The sequence below is a fragment of the Stegostoma tigrinum genome, chromosome 15, assembly GCF_030684315.1.
Source record: "Stegostoma tigrinum isolate sSteTig4 chromosome 15, sSteTig4.hap1, whole genome shotgun sequence".
NCBI classification, from domain to species: domain Eukaryota; kingdom Metazoa; phylum Chordata; class Chondrichthyes; order Orectolobiformes; family Stegostomatidae; genus Stegostoma; species Stegostoma tigrinum.
This window is the reverse complement of record NC_081368.1, coordinates 38,878,863-38,897,075: the sequence shown is the minus strand read 5'-3', so window position 1 is coordinate 38,897,075 and position 18,213 is coordinate 38,878,863.

The window sequence follows — 18,213 nt, the reverse complement described above, 5'->3', positions numbered from 1 at the left end:
AGGGAAACCAAGCAGTGGCTTGGGGACGCTTTGCAGAACACCTACACTCGGTTCGCAATAAACAACTGCACCTCCCAGTCGCAAACCATTTCAACTCCCCCTCCCATTCTTCAGATGACTTGTCCATCCTGGGCCTCCTGCAGTATCACAATGATGCCACCTGAAGGTTGCAGGAACAGCAACTCATATTCTACTTGGGAACCCTGCAGCCCAATGGTGTCAATGTGGATTTCACAAGCTTCAACATCTCCCCTCCCCCCACTGCATCCCAAAATCAGCCCAGCTCATCCCCTCCTCCCTAACCTGTTCTCCCTCTCACCTATCTCCTCCTTCCAGCTCAAGCCGCACCCCCATTTCCTACCTACTAACCTCATCCTGCCCCCTTGACTTGTCCGTCCGCCCTGGACTGACCTATCTCCTCCCTATGTCCCCACCTACCCTCCCCTTTACTGGCTCCATCCCCACCTCTTTGACTTCTTTGTCTCCTCTTCACCTATCTTCTCCTCTATCCGCCTCCCCCTCTCCCTCTCTCCCTATTTATTTCAGAACTCCCTTCCCCTCCCCCATTTCTGATGAAGGGTCTAGGCCCGAAATGTCAGCTTTCCTGCTCCTATGATGTTGCTTGGCCTGCTGTGTTCATCCAGCTCTACACCTTGTTATCTCAGATTCTCCAGCATCTGCAGTTTCTATTATCTCTGAGAGAATTAAATGTGTAACTCAGAGTGACATGGAATGAAAGGGTTGTGAAAGAAGGGCACTGTTATTAGTACTTAGGAAAGAAGAAAATATGGCTGTAAAGAGTGTGGCTCAGCGGTAATGCCCTTACCTCGGGGCCAGGAGACACAGGTTCAAGTCCCATCTGCTCCAGAATTGTGTCATAACATTCTCCAGAAAGATTGATTAGGAAGAATGTCTCAATATATTCTAAACAACCTGTGCAGAGATGCTATTACATACCTCAACAGCAGGTGGGATTTGACCTAGGTCTCTTGGTTCAAAGGTAAGGACACTACTATTACATCACAAGGGCCCTTGAAAAAAAATCTGTAAAAGGGTAAGATATTCAATAAGAACTTAGGGGGGAAAAAACACCTGAATACCACAATCCATGCACAAATGCCCTTGCTCTGCCTCCTGCATCTAGGCTGCCCAATTCCTCCCTGCCCCAAAACAAGGGGATCCATTAGAGTTCTAATTGGCTGGCAGCAGTTGAGGGGCCAGAAGTCCCATTCTCAATCTGTTCAGCCCATCGGTAGCACTGGGGAGGGTGGGTGGGAGTGATGGCAGTTGACAGGGGATTCCTGAGCAGAATTTAAAGACCTAGTCAAAATGGGCAGAGTCTTAACAAACCAAATTCCCACCTGTATTTTGTACCACTCTCTGAGCTCAGTAAAGTTTAGGAACCAGCAAATGTTCTCCTTGACTTAGGTTTAGAGCTAATTTTCTAACTCACTTTGTCTTCGCTGAAAATGGCCCAGCTGCCTTCAAGTTTCCAGCAGAATTCGTTTGGAAGATACTGACCCTCGCAATATTACTACCAAATTTCAATGAGTCTAATCAAATAACTGAAAAATTCATCTTATTTCTGCACATGGTACACAGCAGAAAATACAAGTAAAATTTTGGCTAAAAGAAAAGTGCTGAACAGAATTTCAAACAGTATCCCAATGGGGTTGCGAGATCTTCATTGCGTGTACACTCACTGATACTACTGCTGCACTTCAGTGGCCAGAATAATTTGTAGATATGAAATTACTTTCATGACATAAGCATGTCCTTTGAGTGGAGATAAAATTAACTGAAATTTGGTTCAACATCAACTACACTGCCAATCACAATGTGTTCCATTACAAATTATGTCAGGATTGTCAGAAAGGTTTAGCTTGAAATCATATCTAGGCATATTTAAAATGACGGGGCATTTAATTATACACTAACATACCACAATATAAAATATTGATTGGTTTTAGGGCTCTTTTAATGATTGTCCCTCATACCTGAAGAATCACAAGATACAACAAAACATGAATGCCAAAAACCCATGGAATCATTCCTCCCTTTGTTTCCTCTGATCCCATCTTTTCTTCTAATCTTACCCCTTACTATATATTGATGTTAATCTCTGACCTTCCACTTACTAATCCTGAACAAATTATCATAAGCATTGGTCTCAACTTCATTATTTACATTGCCACACTGATGAATTTTGACCTTGACTTTGAGCTTTTCTTCTATCAAAAATCTTCACTCCACACAGCTCATGGATTGAACCATGAGAAATAGCAAGGACTACAGTTGCTCGACTCAAAGACAACACAGTGTGTAGCTGGAGGACAACAGCAGGCCGGGCAGCATCAGAGGAGTGGGAAAGTTGACATTTTGGGTCAGGATCTTTCTTCAGAAATGGCTGCTCGCTTTCTCGCTTGGTGCTCGTTCACATTATGCTGATTTACTATGAAACTCGCAAAATCTCTGCTTTGCCTTTTGGCCCTTCTCCCCCACGGCCATATCTTACCGGCTCAGTGTTCTACTGTGTTGTCATGCTGCTTAAGACATCTGGAAAGACAGTTAGTTTATGCTAGTAATGAGAGCTAGTAAAGGGGTGGACATATTACAGTATGACAGTGTGCTACACCAATCTCAAACTTACATCGTGTACCAGAAATATTCTGACTATGAGTTATTGAATTTAAACATGTTTCCCTCTCCATAGCTGCTGCCAGATCTGTTGGGTTTCTATGCACCTTTTGTTTTTATTTCAGATCATCACTATCTAGAGAATCTTACCTTTAACATAACAATGCTGAGTTCATGACTAGCATCCCAGGCTGACATGGGAGGCAAGGGAGGAGATTGTAGAGTGATATTATTTTTTAAAAATCTTCTTGGATGCAGGAGATGGGCCAGAGGACTGGACGACAGTTAATTTGTACTGTTATTTCGGAAGGGTGGGGAGGATAAACCAAGGAAATATAGGCCAGTAAGTCTAACATAAGTGGTAGGAAAACTACTACAAAAAAGTTCTGAGGACAGAGTTAGTCTCTAATTGGAGAAACAAGGGTTAATCAAGGACAGTCAACTTGACTTTATTGGAGAAATATCATATCTGACTGGTTTGATAGCGTTTTGTGAGGAGGTGTGTGAATGAAGGTGTGCAGAGTTTGCATGGACTTCAGTGAAGCTTTTGACAAGTTGTCACATGGGAAACTGGTTAAGGAGGTAAGAAGCTGTGAAATCCTGAGCAATTTGGCAAATAGCATTTAAAATTGACTTAGTGGCAGGATGCAGACAGTGATGGATGAATATTGTTTTTGTGATTGGAAGCTTGTGTCCAGTGGTGTACCATAGGGAGTGCTGGGCCCCTTACTGCATTTAATATACATTAATGATTGAGACATGAATGTAGGAGCTATACTCAGTAAGTTCACAGGGAGACACAAAAATTGATGGCGTGGCCAATAGGGAAGAGGAAAGGCAGAGACGACAGGATGATTTAGACAGGCTGGTCAGATGGACAGTACAATGGTAAATGGAATTTGATCCTGGAAAGTGTGAGTTAATGTATTTTAGGAGCACCAACAAAGCAAGAAAGCACATGATAAATGGTAGGACCCTACAAAATACAGAATCAGAGGGACTTTAGCATGCACCTAAATAGATTATTGAAAAGAAAAAACAAGTGGATAAGGTGGTTAAGAGGGCATATGGGACACCACCTCCTCCCCACCACCTCCATCCACTCGAAGGGAAACAATTCCAATCTATCTGGTCTCTCTTTATAAGCTGTAACACTCCAACCTAGGCAACATCCTGGTAAATCTCCTCTGAACCCTCTCTCGTGCAATCACATCCTCCCTGCATTGTGCGTATCATACTCTATCCGTGGCGTAACTAACCAACATCTTCCAAGCTTGGATTAGTCTTTGGTGGGGATGGTTGCTTACAGTAGTATCCAAACAGAGTATGCCACATAATTCTAGCACATTGTGGTCTCATAGCTAATAAAGAGGTGATGTGATATTGGCTGAAGAGCTGGGAGAGTGGCAGCAATCTTACCAGGAGGAAGGTGCCAACATGGACTAGAAGCAAGATCATTTTCTGCCAGACGGCATGTAGCAGCTACAAGCCAGATCAGTCTGTGGGTTATAACATATTATTGTTATTGGAGAATTTGATTTCTGAAGTAAAGGTGAATTGGGATTTAGGTTTCAGTTCTGTTAAAGCATGAATTGTTATTTTACAATGGTCTGAAAATAATTTTGTACAGTGAGTTTAAAACAGCATTTATAAGAAGCCATGTGACTTAAGCTTAATGACCTGCATGTCCTTTGGGTGGGCAAGTAACTGCTGGTGTTTGTTGATTGAATTTTCTGATTCAAGGAACATAGAGAGGGGTCAGAACCAGGTTCATGCCTGGAAGAAGTCTGTTGTTGGTGTAATTGCCATTGATTAGCATTCTCCAAGCAGCCAGAGGAGACCTAATTGTTAGTGGAAATAAAGCTGAAGGCGCAGAAGCTCAGGAAGTATTGCAGAGGATAGCATCTTCTTCAACAAGCATTGAAGACATGAGGTTAGGGCGCCCATCTTATGGAATAAGTGAGCTGAATTAGCGTCTCTTTTCATAGTCTTTAACTGAAGAAAATAATGTTAACTGAATGAACTTAAACTTGCTGAAAGGAAACCAATTACAGAATGCCAAATGGACAAGAAACTTCTGTGATAGGTAGGAGTGACTCTTCACTGGGGTTTGCATGTCTGTAAGGGGATTCTGGATATAAAACTGGTTTTCTGATAATTCTAATGAAGTTGTTCTAATAGTTCTTGTCTTGTGTAATATTTTTTGAGTATTTAGGACATAGACATAGGACATAGAACAGTACAGTGCAGAACAGGCCCTTCGGCCCTCGATGTTGCACCAACCTGTGAACTAATCTAAGCCCCTCTCCCTACACTATCCCATCATTATCCATATGCTTATCCAAGGACTGTTTAAATGCCCCTAATGTGACTGAGTTAACTACATTTTTGTCTTTTTATAATAAACTTATATTCTTTTATCAAAAAGTACATTGACAGTACAGTATTCTTTGCTGTCACTTTATGTTATGTCTATGCTTTTGACCTGTCACTAAATTTGTTGAAATATATGCTTTTCTTTTAATTTAATATTATCTTGAAGTTCTTTAGTGATCTGCTGATGGCACATTCTACCTCGAGCATCTTTCTTTCTCAATGGAATGTATCTTTGTGGTGAATTCCAAAATATTACCTTAAATGTCTGCCAAATTTTTAACTGATTTATCCATCAAATTTCCCAGAAAGGCTCACAGGGTCTGGCAGCAGATGTGGAAAGAAAGCAGAGCTAACATTTTTGGTCCAGTGACCCTTCTTCAGAACTGTAGCATCCTGCTTTATGAACAACATCAGTCAAAAAGTGATTTTTAAAAAAGATATCAAATAGCAGGAAAGCAATCAGTGTATTCAAATCTGTATGATTCTCAGCAAAGCTAGTGATTGCGTATATTCTAGCCAGGGATTAGCAAAACTGTCAAAAAGTGTGGGATAATTATATTATTTCACGTACCATTATGCAAATGACAAGTATCAGAATGGTTTCAACAATTAACAATGTGTACAGAAAAATATTAAAAATATTTGGTGGCTTTCAGTTAAATAAAGATAAAAAGAAGATTGAGATACAGTCTTTATCTTATCACAATGAATTAACTTTAAATTAGAGGAACAAATAAAACATATAAACACATTCAACATAGAAGATTCTGATGAAGCAATAGATTATATGTACTGGGCCTCAGCACCTTTTATGTTGACTTATTTTATCTAATTGTGGGGTTATAATCAGATAAAAGCTTTAATTTTTCCACCAAGATTCCAAGGGGAGCTTAGTAGTGCAGAAAAAGAAACACAACCACGCCAGTATCATGAAGGCCCTGCCAAATTTGACAGCATGACCTCATTACAAATATTTATCCCTCATTTCCCACCTGATAGCTGGCCAAATTGTAAGGCTGGTTGGCTACTAAGTAGGAGAAAAAATGGTAAGAGGCTGTAGCCAGGTACTATGAGAAATAGCCCTCACAGGGAGAATTGGAATGAGAGGTCAGGGCTTGAGGAATTGCAGAAAGTTAAATGTCACTCATCAGGCTGTGAGGTGGGAAGTCGGTAAGTGCAAAATGGGAGAGAAAGAAGCACAGTCAGTAAGTGGAGAATGATGTTTTTCTTGAACAACTGGGGTAAAGGGGAGGACAGTCTGATACAACATCTGGCCAACAAGTAGTGCAGTGCAAACAAAAAACAAGCATGCTGAAGTTTGAAATTCTCGCCCTTCCTTCACTAGCAGGATTGCTCATTTCCACATGGAAACTCTCTTAATTTTACGTCAGGCTCCCAATCACATTGTGGAAACACTAATTAAATTTTCCTTCTCACACAGGCGTAGACATTTCCTCAATCCAAAACCCAACAACTACAAAACTACAATGGGTTGTTACATTCCAATACTTAATGTCCCATATACCCCCTGCTGGGCTCATTGCCCAATGCCAGGCCTAGTACAGACCCATCCCTCATGACTATTTACATATTGTTTCAAGAAACCTTCCTTGATGCATCTAACAAATTTCCCCTCGTCCAGGTCCCTGGCACTAAGGGAACCCAGCCAACACGGGCAAAGTTAAAATCACACCACAACGATCCTGTTGTTCTTACATTTTTCCTTATTCTGTTCACATATCTGTTTCTCTGTTACCCGCTGGCTGTTGGGAGGCATTTAGTACAACCCCAAAGTTATTACAGCCTTCTTATTCCTGAGCTCTACCTGTATTATCTCACTAGATAAGCTCTCCAAGATGAACACACAGCTGTATTATTCTCCCTAATCAGTTATGCATACACCCCACCCACCACCCCTCCCCAACGGCACCTTTTTTACATCGTTAGGCCTGAAACGTCTAAATCCTGGAATGCTAAGCTGCCTGTCTGACCCTCTCCCAACCAAAAAGAAACTTGCAAAATTATTACCAAAGACAGAGGTTTAAGGTAAGTAGGGGCAAGTTTAAGTAGATGTGAGAGGCAAGTTTTTTACACAGATGGTGGTAAGTGCCCTGAATGCGCACCAATGGAGGTGGTAGAAGTGTATACATTAGCAACGTTTAAGAGTCATCTTGATAGATCCATCAACAGACAGGTAATAGAGGGATATGGACCACTTACAAGCAAAAGATTCTTTGTTTAGAAAAGGCACATGTGTCAGTGAAGGCTTGGTGGGCTGTAGGGCCTGTTTCTCTGCTGCACTGCTGTCTGTTGTCTATAGCTCAAAATGCATCTCAGTGATTTCGTAGACATTGGCATCTGCCTACCCAATGTGACTATTATGGTGCCTCTTCAATATATTTGCAGGCTTAATAGGTAGCAAAGGCCGCATAAACATGTAACATTGAAAGGATGCAACAGGGACACTTACACCTGACTCAAAGATTGGACTCTTGGCAGCTTGCTCTCTTAGCACTTGCTTACTTAGTGCCTAATTACATGCTTGCATCATCTCTGCCTTGCATTACCTTGCCATTTCATGCTGTGCCATGCCTGTTAAAATGTTGGTGCTTCAGCCAGAGCCAAAGTGGGTACATCTTGCTGTACGACACATAGAGACTTCAATCTAACACCTACAGCATGCACCAGCTGCCCACATAACACTTTGCACGATAATTCAATCAAATGGCTATATGGAAACTGTTGGGAGCTAATCCTCAGCGCAGTCAAGTTGAGGTACTGGGAGGGCTGCTGCCTGTTGATTAAGGTGCCCCAGTAACATCATTCATAGGCACAGCCTGAACACAGTCCAGGGGCTTTCATACAGTCAGTTAGCTCGAGATGCTCGTGGTCAGGGGATCTGTCCCAATACAATCCAGGGGCAGTTTAGCAGTCAGTCCTGTGGAGCTAGTACAAGCAGTCAAAGGAATTGTATGACAATTGTTGGGAAGCTGCAAAGGCAACAATCTCGGGTGTAGATAGTCATGTCTAGGAACTGTTTGAAGTTGGTCAGGAGTCTGTGGAAAATACAGACCTGAGCTCTGTCTGTCAATCTTTCAGGAGGCTTCAAGGTGGTCCTGTGGAAGTAGCAGGAAATCACAATCAGAAAAGATGGGAAGTTAAGTGTGAGAGTGTGGAAGTAAAAGGCATTTGAGAAGCTGGGGACAAGAACAGTGATAGTGTTTGTGGAAGATGGAATGTGGAATAACATTGGAGGGCATAGTACCCTTCGGTAGGTTTTGTTAGTGGCAGTGATCAATACTGTGGCTTTCACAGATGGAGTGTAGAGGAGCAAGGTGGGCATTATTAAAGTGTAATTTTGGGGTTCAGGGGACTGGGAGGACAATTAGAGGTTAAGTTCAATTGGTGGCGAGTTTCCATATGAGGGGAATGGGTGGAGCACTCTCATGGGTCTGGTGTTTAGGTGATCTAAGTGTCTTACAAGACTGGTTATTGGTGGACAAGGACTACCCACTACAATCATGGCTCATGCCACCACTGTGTGACCCTTTAATGATCAGGGCTGTTGTGGTTCAAAATATAGGGCTGCTCAATGAGCAGTTTCACTTATTGGACTGGCCTGGAGGCAGCCTTCCACTGTAGTCTTTACAGAGTTTGCTGCATCATCCTGGTGTGTCATGCTTGACACAATTGGAGAAGGCAAAGAGGCAATGTGCTGGATGCTGGGAGAATGGAAGCAGTTGTTCAAGGGGAAGGAGGAAGGCACTGGGGGAGAAGACACTGTTGTCCATGTCATAGCTCAGCTGCATCACCTGGAATTAGGATGGGGGCAGAAAGGTCTGGAGTCAGACTTCCCACTCAATTGCCAATTGAGGCCTTTAATTGAGAAATTACTGATCTCATTCTGGTGTCACTGAGATTGACAAAGTGTTGAGTGACTATTTTAAAATCCAATGTACAACTCAGGCAAAATTAACAAGTCAGCCTGTTGTCCTGCAGGGAGGGGTTCCTTGTTCAAAGAAACTCAGTGCCTAATGAAGTGATGTAACTTCGAGAAGGGGTGGTCGCCTGGAAGCCAACACCTTGCTTTTGCTGTCAATTACTCTACACCCCTCTCCGATGACACCTTTTCCATGAAACTCCAATTATCTTAAAATAGCTGGGCTAAGGGTCTAGGCCCGAAACTTCAGATTTTGTGCTTCTAAGATGCTGCTTGGCCTGCTGTGTTTATCCAGCTCCACACTTTGTTATCTGGGCTATTTCTGACAAGTGGCAAGAACGAATCTAACCAGCAGCCCCTCAAATTCCATGGTGTCACCACCATTGAATCCCCCACTTGCAATTTCTTTAGGGTAACCATTGACCGGAGACTCAACTGGACTCACCATATAAACATAATGGCTATAATAGCAAGTCAGATACTAGAAATAATGCAGCGAGTAACTCAACTCCTGACTCTCCAGAGCCTGTCCACCATCTACAGAGTAAAAGTCAGGAATGTAATGGAATAATTGCATGGATGGGTGCACCTCCAACTATACTCTAGTAGCTTGACACCATCCAAGTAAAAACAGTCCATTTGATTGGCACCGTATCCACAAACATCTACTCCCACACTCAGTAGCAACCGTGTGTACTATCTATAAGATGCACTGCAAAAATGTGCCAAAGATCCTTAGATATTACTTTCCAAACCACAACCACTTCCATCTAGAAGGACAAGGGCAGCAGTTGCACAGCAACATTACCACCTGCGAGTTTCCTTCCAAGTTGCTCACTATACCTGACTTACAAATATATTGTCATTCCTTGTCAAAATCTTTGCATTTCCTCCCCAAGGGCAATGTAGGTCAACCTATGGCCACTCACCACCATCTTCTCAATGCCAACAAAGGACAGGCAATAAATGCTGGCCAGGCAGCAAAGCCCACTCTTGACAAATGAATTAAAAATAAAATTTTCTGTGCTTGTTTCAGATTTCCAATATCTGCAGTATTTTGATTTTATTATTATGGGTAGGCAAGTTTGCTTCTGTCAGCATAATATTGAAAACTATGTACAATCTATACAAATTAAAGGTAGCATTGTGAATATGTAAATTGTCCTATCAAGACATTATATGATGTTGAAACAGATCAGTAAACCAGCCTGACACGGATGAAAATATCAAATATACTGAGTTAATGATTTTAATTGACAGCCATATCTTAGACTTCTGAGAAAGAGCATGATCAATGATTTGTTGCCCAGACTGTTTTGTGACCAAAAGCCTTGCATGGAGGTTTATCTGTGGTTATCTAAACCGAAGCTATTTAATGTACCGTCAGTCTCTAAACAGTAGACTGTGTTGGTTCAGTTTTATGGCAGCCTGTTACTGTGTAAGACATCAGCAACCATTTTGTAAGGAAGCTTGCAAGATACTAAAGCCTTGTCTTTCAAAAGTTATAACAGGGTCTATATATAGGATCTATAAACAGGATCTATACCTGGATGGCCATGTTAGAGATTCATACTATTGCCATGATGTGTCTATTCACAAAGACCAAATGTATTGAGTCAGATACATGATGAATGTATAATAGTGCATGAGGTATTTTTAAAAATACTATTAATACAAGAATGTGATGGTTATTTCAATAATGGAAAAGCTAATTGAGATGTTGGCTTGGTTGATGTGACAATAAATTCGATGTAAGCATGTCACAAATATTAATGTCTGATAGAGCAATGTCATAATTGTGCAATTGGTAAATAAGAAAACTGCTTTGCACACCAAAAGGCCAAATACATAAATTTGGTCATTTTACCAGAACTAATTCCCTTCAAAATAACTTGTTTGTCTGGTAAATTGGAAAGCTCAATTTCAAAATAATAGACGTTTAGATAATGCAATTAACCCAATTAACATATGTAAATCATTTCTAAATAGTACAATATGTTAGAATGGTTTTATACTTACTATATTGAGTAACTTACAACTTGTCTAAAGCCCCTTAGTTCATGGCTTGAGACAATGATGGAAGCCTTGTTGAAGTTAGGCCAAGGTATGAATTATATTCAATGAGTGTGGCACATAAACAAAGTATCTACCTCAGAATAGCACATGACACGTTTTAAATTACATGTCTCGAAGCTACTCAGTCACTTTTAGAAAAAATATTGTGGAACATCTGATTTTCATTTGTAAATTGAATATAATTCACCACTTTAATCACAAAAATTAAAAGCATTTAGCTTAATAACTTCACACTCAAACATATTGCCATAAATACAGATTGCTAGATCCTGCTAATGACAATATGTATACCAAATTGCAAGCTCTATTTTACTGTTCAGTATACATGGTCAGTGTCATATTCATTTTGCATACACAACATTACATCATTTGTATTTAAGTTATGCGTATGGCACTGTAATCTAAATTTTTATAAAGTGCACCTGAGATTATAATAAACACTTTATTTTATAGTTACAATCCATAAAAACAGTGCTGAATATTTTATGTCTATAACATAACCAGACTGTTGCATTTCTTGTGACAGCATCCCTTGTGTTTATAATATAAAGGATGATACACATAATTCTCAAGTTTTAGTATTAATTATTCTCTCAGACTCTGTGTTAGAGATCAGTCATGGGAATGGACCTCGGGCGTGCTTAATTCAAAAGTACAGTTCTTATTGTCAGTATCTAGTCAATAACAACATACCTTAGAAAGCACAGTGATGATCCTTGTTCCCAGCATGTGTATTGAGAAATTAAACATGCCACTGTATGTTCTTTTGTCTTTATGGAATTTTGGCTGAAATATATTCCATAAGGCAGGCAAAACGTCAATTCAACAAATGGATTATTGTAGACTTTTGTATGTGGCCAATAGTTATACTATACCATATGAGTTCTTCAATAACAGGATGGTCAGTTATAATATATTCTCAACTGTTACTAAGAGGGAAGGGGTTGAATTCAAATAATCCCTGTGATTTCAATAATCCTGAAGGGATGCTGAGTTGTAATATACTGTGTAGGTTTATTAATATCGAGAGTGTGTGTTTAATATTGTGTATTTATTGATATTAATGATGTTACACTTTCAACTTATTGATACCTGGAATTGTCCTGAGGTTTCTATTATAGTCATTCCATCCCAACGTATCTAAGTGAAATTGCTCAACATCCAGAGTCCACTTCCAGTATCAAAGAGTTAATTGATGTTACGCCAGGGAGAAGGAAACCTTTGGGATCCAGAAGCTTCTTCACTGAACAAAGGGAAGACATAAATTTTTATACATTTATTTTCCACCTGCTTTAGAACTTACAAACTAATCATGTTATTGATTGATTATACTGACATCAAATCAGGTCAATCATGTGACTGCAAGATCAGTTGATGGACAGTTATAGGTCTTGCCATGATCTCACGATAGTTACTAGACATCGTTATCACCTATCCTTGGGCTTTCACAATGCATCTTATTCAACCACATTACAATATTACAAGCTTCCGCACCTGTTATTCCATCCTCCCTGCTAGCAGGCTGGGGCCTTCTTCCCAGTGCCTAAAGGCCATTTGTCGACAGAAATTGAATTAGATCCCTTAATGTATGCAACTTATAAAACTCCATTACTTATATATGCATATGTATAGGTGATTACAATCACCTAAAGGATCCTAACTAATGTAACAAGTGAGGCTTCTATTAGTGCTTCCAAGGTTGCCCCTTATCAAATCTGTGTCTGTGTAAACAACATTTCATTCCTCTTAATAAGATCCCATTGTGTGATTTCAATGAGTGACTTTATATGTTTTCTGGCTGCTGTAACTGTGAAGGCCTCGATTCTAATTGTAAATTATTGCTTTAGCTAATAATCTTCTTTGGCCATTTTTATGGCAACTAAAAACCACGGGCAACCATTTTATCTTAAGTAAGAACCATGGACAGCCCTAATACTTGTAAAGGGAAGAGTAAGAGTGTCAATAATGAGGGAAATGTTTATGTCTGGGGAAAAATGTAAAGTGGCTGTTACAAACTTTCAGAATAACAGTACTCTCCTTATTTAAATTTATTCCTCACAGTTTTTAGTTTGTTTTTGCCCTTACAGGCATGTATTTCAGAGACATACTATATAGAAACAGATTTATTAATACTTGGAGTAGCAACTGTGTTTAAGGTATCAATTATAGTTTTATTGTCTCTGAAAGAGACATTGTTGCTCAAACCTTCCTCCAAAGACTTGAGCATATAATCAGGCTGCCAAATTAGTGCAGTACTGAAGTGTGCTGCACAGTCATATAAGTCTTTAGGATGAGACCTGAGACCGAAGCCTCTTCCATTCTGTCCTAAAGACTTGACTGTTCTTGGATGCCAGCCATCCTCCAAAGCTCCTGCCACTTTTTCTTTATACCTAGGAACTAAAATGTCATCTACATTATTAAATGCACGCAGCAGTCAATGCTGATATCAGTGGAAGTGGGCAATATGTACATTTTACCATGCTTACCTGTTTACCATGATCGTAGAGTGCAAGCTGCTCCTGCTGATGTCTCTGCCTGCTGTGACTGCCTTTGTACTTGTGGGAAGAAAGATCATCGAATTGAAAGTACTTGGCACAGTATGCTCCTGCTCTTAAAGGTCATTCTTAAAAAGCAAACTTCTCGCAACAATATTTCTGAAATTAAAAATGTAGGAAATTGAACTCAGTGCAGAGAAACATTCACAGGGTGATAAGCACAGCACTAGAGGCATCAACAGTGAAGGTGGACAGGAGGAGATACATCATAATTCTGTCAGGCGACTGGAGGTATAAAAGCCCTCAAGAACCTCCATTAGCCAGGAGCGGGAGATGGAGCCAGGTTGGTTAATTCCCAGAACCTGGATCCGAAGACATGGCAGCAGTGCCACAGAAAATCTATCAACCTCATACATGCGGCCAATGTCAGTGAAAGCATTTTTAAAGAACATCTCCTATCAATCAAACAAGCAACCTTTTATTCTGCTGATTACACATTTCATTACTCTTATCATCAGCACTTGAAATTCAGGACTCGTGCCTATCATTCAGGTAGCCTAACAAAACAAAAATAGAAATTTCTTTAAAATCTCGGTGGGTCTGGCAGCATCTGTGGAGAGAAATCAGAATTAATGTTTCAGCCCATGTGATGACAAGCCCTGGTGTATGGGTTAGGGGTAAAGATATGTCCTAAAAATTTCAACCAGATATTGAGTGCAGAAGGCTGTAGAGTTCCCAAGCGGAAAATGACATACTGGTCTTCCAGCTTTGTGCTAAGCATTGCTGAGGCACTGCAGCAAGCCTGAGACAGGGATGTTGGCCAGAGAACACAGTGGTGTGTTGAGGTGGCAAGCAACTGGAAGGTCTTTCTCCACCTGTTGTTTACACTCCTGCCCCCTTGCACCCCACCCCATTTTCTGGATAAATGGCAACATTTTCCTAGCTAACATCAGTTTTGAAGAAGGATCACTGGACCCAAAATATTAACTCTGATTCCTCTCCACAGATGCTGCTAGACTTGCTAAGATTTTCCAGCAATTTCTGGTTTTGTTTTTGTTTCTGATTTTCAACGTTCGTGGTTCTTTCTTTTTCTTTTGTTATTCAGATACTCTACCTCACCCTAACATCAATGAGCTGATTGAGGATGACAGTGCGTTCCTGTCCTATGTGCTTTCTTAATTTTCCATTCAGCCACATCACGCCATCAGACATAAAACGTGGGCAATAAAATTGCATCCGACCCAATAGCCCGCCCTCACACCAACATTTCCTTTTCTAATTCTCTGCTTTCAGCCAATGCAAAACTACCCAACTCTAAAAGGAAAGGGAAGCTGGTGAAAAGGACCCTTCCCTTGCTCTGACACTTGTAGCCATTAATTCAGATACCAACACAGTACACAATGTGGAGAATATTACACAGTTGGAATTTTCATTCATTGGGCATTGATGGGCTACAGCCAAGCCAGGCTAAAGCACAATCTGCATGCTGGCTCACTGGAGGCTGGCATTTTAGACAAATGGCACATGAGTCCTATGATGGGGTGTGATACCAGAAATGTTGGTAACCTGCTTCACGGTTTTCTGTCACAATAAAAGAACACAAAGGAATCAAACTCCAGGTTATCATTGGAGTGAGTTTCCTCTGAGTCTCATGGATGCAGTGATTCCAGAAAGCATCTCAATATCACCTCAAGAGCAATTAGAGATTGGCAATAAATGCTGACTCAGCCATCAATGTTCACACACAAATTATAAAAATTGTCCAAAAACTCACCACAACATTCATTTAGAAACATTACATTATTATCAGTCACTTCATCACAGCATAAATTCATCAAAATTAACTGAAATTCAAATTGTTTACCTTGACCTTTAAGTAGCACTGGAATATGTTTAACCTTCAGCTGAATACTTGGTCTTTGTAGAATGAAGCACGTAGCTACTGGATGGACTTACATGATCCAAATTAGGCAGACTGGTATCACATCAATTTATCAGGTTGTTAATAACTGTATTAAATCCAGACAACAGAATAATTTGCAATCCCCTGACTGAGGCCAAACGTTGACACAGTGCAGCCCATTATTCTACATAGACCATGGTTAAGCTGATAAAAGGCCTCCTGAAGATGAGGTTCTGATGCTTGGAATGATCTGGGGATTTCTGTCTGGCTTGTACTGCAAGAATGTGCCACATAATTTCATAGGTAGCATTTGTGGCAATATCGCCGTGTTAAATTGGATAGACTTCAAACGGGTCTAACAATTCAACACTGGGCATTCATGAGGTGGTATGGGCCATCAAAAGCAGCAGAACTGTGCTTCAGCACAATCTGCAAACTCATGGCCTGGCTTATAAAGCCGGGGACCAAGCCTGGTTCAATGGAGTGCGTGGGAGGGCATGTGAAGAGTAGTATCAGGCACATTTAAAAGTAAGGTATTTACCTGGAGAAGCTACTAAACAAGGCTACCTGCTCGCTAAAAAACAGAAGCAGCAAGTGATAGCAAGAGCTGAGCTATCCCACAACAAAAGGATCAGATCTAAACCCTGCAGTCCTGTCACATCCATTAATTAAACATTTAAACAAATCGCTGCAGGAGGAGGCTTTGCAAATATCCCCATCCTCAATGATGGAAGAGCCCAACACATTAGTGCAAAAGATAAGGCTGAAGCATTCTGAATCTTCAGTCAGAAGTGCCAAGTGGATAATCCATCTTGGCCTCCAGTGGTCACCAGCACCATAAATGCCAGCCTTTAAACAAATCCATTCACTCCATATGATATTAAGAAATGGTTGTAGGAACTTGATACTGCAAAGTCTCTAACAACATTCTGGAAGTCGTACTGAAGACCTATGCCCCATAACTTAACATTTCCCTGGCCAAGCTGTTCCAATATAGCTATAACAATAACATCTACCCAAAAATGGGAAAAATTTGCCCAAACCCAGGTACATCTTGTACTCAAAAAGCAGGACAAATCGAACCCAGCCAATTACTGCTGCATCAGTCTCCTCTTGATTATAAACAAAGTGATGGAAGGTGTCATCAACAGTGTCACCAAGCAGCACCTGCCCAGCAATAAGCTGCTCAGTGTCGCCCAGTTTGGGTTGCACCATGGCCACTCTGCTCCTGTCCTCATTACAGCCTTGGTTCAAGCATGGACAAAAGAGCTGAATTCCAGAGGTAAAGTGAGGGTGACAGCCTTTGGTATCAAGGCTGCATTTGACAGAATGTGGCAAAACTGGAAATAGTGGGAATCAGAGGGCAAACTCTCTGCTGGTTAGAGTCATACCTGGTGCAAAGAAAGATGGTTGTGCCTGTTGGAAGTCAGTCATCTCAGCTCCAGGACATCTCTGCAGGAATTCCTCAGGGAACTAGGTTTGAGACACAATCAGCTTCAGCTGCATCATCAATGATATTCCCTCCATTATGCCTATTTTTCTTAATCAACCAGTTCAGAGATGTTATTACACACCTCTGGAACATGTGAGTTTGAACCCAGGTCTCCTGTCCCGGGGTAAGGAGTCTACCACTGCGCCACAGGACGGTCAATAATAATGTCAAAAATGGGGATGTTTGTGGATGATTACACAAATGTCCAGCACCACTTGTGACTCCTCAGATGCTAAAGCAATCCAAATTCAAATGCAACAAGACTGGTAAAGTATTTAGGCTTGGATCGGAAAGTGACAAGTAACATTCACAGACACAAATGTTAGGAAGTTACCATTTCCAATAAGAGACAATCTTATTACAGCCCCTTGACATTCAATGGCATTACCGTTCCTGAATTGCCCGTTGTAAACATCCTGACAGTTACCATTGAGCAGAAACTCAACTGAACTTACCATAAAAGTACAGTGGCTACACGGGTAGGTCGGAGATTAGGAATGCTCCAGCAAAATTCATCTCCAGACTCCTCAGAGCCTACATCTTCAAAGCATATGTCAGGAGTGTGATGGGAGACTTACCACTTGCCTGGATGAGTGCAGCTTTATCAAGACTCAATAAGCTTGATACCATCTAGGGCAAAGCAGCCCACATGATTGGCACCACATCCACAAGCGTCCACTCCACTAATAGTGTCTTTTGTAACAGTGTGTAATGTTTAGAAGATGTACTGCAGAAATTCACCATCCTGTCTTAGAAACATGTTGCCATTCCTTCGCTATTGGATGGGCCAAAGCTTTGGTACTCCCTTCCTGCTGACATTGTGGGTCTACCTGTTGCAGTGGTTCAGGAAGGCTGCCCACCATCTTCTCAAGGGCAGCTAGGAACAAGCAACAAATGCAGGCCAGCTAGCCACTCTCACATTCCCTGAGAGTTTAAGGAAAAGGGGAAAAAAAACAGCTACAGAAGAGATGTGATGAAGACTGATGATCTGGAAGAGCCTAAGCAATCTTCTGAGGAGGAAATTGAGGATATTAAGTAGGAAGAACGTCACCTTCTGCCTGATAGAGTGCAACAAACCAGACAGGATATAACCTATACCCTGTTCCAGTGGGTGACGGTGGCTGCAGTGATTATTTGTTGGCTGTCAAGCTGTCATTACTTGATGATACAAAAGCAGTTTCTGAACCTTGATATCCTGTTAGTTTTTGCTGCTGCTGCTGAAGTAAAGTGACAGATGTGAAACTTTAGAAGGCTTTCTTGTGTGTAAGAAACATTGAACAGTGATAATATGCTA